We start from the raw sequence: 1,683 nt of genomic DNA, 5'->3' as shown, positions 1-1,683 counted from the left end.
CCCCCACGTTGTTATGGGCAGGGGTCATTTTTTACTAGCTTGGGGAAACGCTTTCTAGCTGTGGCCCTCACATAATTGCCTCGGCCTTTGTCCCTTGAGTGGGGATTCGACACGCGGGGCCGAGGAGGAGGGGAGGGGGACAAGGAGGACGCCTCCCAGCCACAGACCTGGTCTGCGAAATCCCAGGCTGGTGCTTTCAGGTTTTGGAAAGAAACTGCAATCCACACTAGGATCTGTCTTTGCTAGGATCACCAGAGCTCTACAGGCCAGGAGCCTATTCCTGCGGCAAGACCCGGTATTTCAGAAAATCTTCAGCGTGGGGGACGAAGGTCCTACACCGCAAATCTTCCTGGCTGTGCTGGGTCCTTCCCACTGGATAGGCTTGGGTAGGCTCCTCGACTTGGGTAGGCTGTCGGTCCCAAGAGGCCCACTTGCAGCGTCCAGGGCGCTCTCTCGCTTCCTCCCTTTGCCAGTTCAGGATCTGGTCAGTCTAAAAACTCTACCCTCACCAAGATCAGCGAAAAGACCCAGCCTGTCACCTCCTCCCCAAAGGCAGTAGCATTTGAGACCAGTTTTGTGCCCAGGCCGTGGGAACAGAGAGGATAACCACCTCTCTGCAGACAGGACTGCAGAGTAGTTCTTGGGAAATTGAGGACCGATCTAACAACGTGGTTTTTGGTGAGTACCTAGAGGCTAAGGAAGAGAAAGCTAAAAAAGAAATAAAGGTAACCTCTCAAAAGCTCCTCTTTTCTAAGCCAAGAGATAAAACATCGTGCATCTTTGTAAACAAACTTCAAAAAAAAGTTTTTTTTTCCTGAAAAGAGAAGGGGGTAGGGAACTACTGCCTTTATATGACTGACTTTTTCATTCAAATGATAGGTTTTAAAATTCATATAAATTAGTCCAAAGTTTTTTCAAGAAAACCCAAGTAAGTGGTGTTGTACACATGTATCCTATGTGCAAATGTGAAAAACAATGAAGGTTTTTTTTTTTTTAACGCTATTAAGGAACTTGCACATTTCAAAGCTACTCACACATTTTTAAATGTGTGCAAAGATGTTTAAGCACCTATTATGCAGATCTATTTTGGTAGTGCACTTAATAAAAATCACTTTTTTGGTAGAGACTTTAACAAAAATTATTATAATCAGTAAGGATGGGCATAGGAGAAACAAAGGAGAAAGAAATGAGGAGAGAATTTAGGCAAATAAAAAAGTTTTTAGATAATGCCAACCCACTGTATTTTATCCCAATCCCTACGATTTTGTGTTATTTCTGTCTGACCTATAAAGGCATTCCAATTTTGGTTCTGTTGCTGAATCACATCCAGCCTCTAGGAGTCTGGGGGGCAGGGGAGAGGACCGCACCAACCAGGGATTAGCAGCAGAAGTGCTGTGAGGTGAGGGCTACAGGAGTGCAGCTGCCGTCCTTGATGGACTCTAGAGTGTAGAAGGTTGGGAGAACAGGCGGGTTCCCTTTTCTGTAGGATCAAGAAGTGAGCCCATGACAGTGGCTGGGCTGGAAGCCACTTCTTAAAAGGATAGAAAACTAAGGTCATGTCAATAAGGGACCTTTAAAAAGCCCCCAACCTCTTCCTGCAGGACTAGAGGTGTGAATTGGATGTTCTGATGAGCTGACAGCAAAAATTCCCTTGGGAGTTTTTACTGGTTGAGCAATTCCTGC

The sequence above is a fragment of the Dama dama genome, chromosome 13, assembly GCF_033118175.1.
Source record: "Dama dama isolate Ldn47 chromosome 13, ASM3311817v1, whole genome shotgun sequence".
Lineage (NCBI taxonomy): Eukaryota > Metazoa > Chordata > Mammalia > Artiodactyla > Cervidae > Dama > Dama dama.
The sequence above is the reverse complement of the archived record's forward strand: the minus strand, read 5'-3'. Positions refer to the sequence as shown.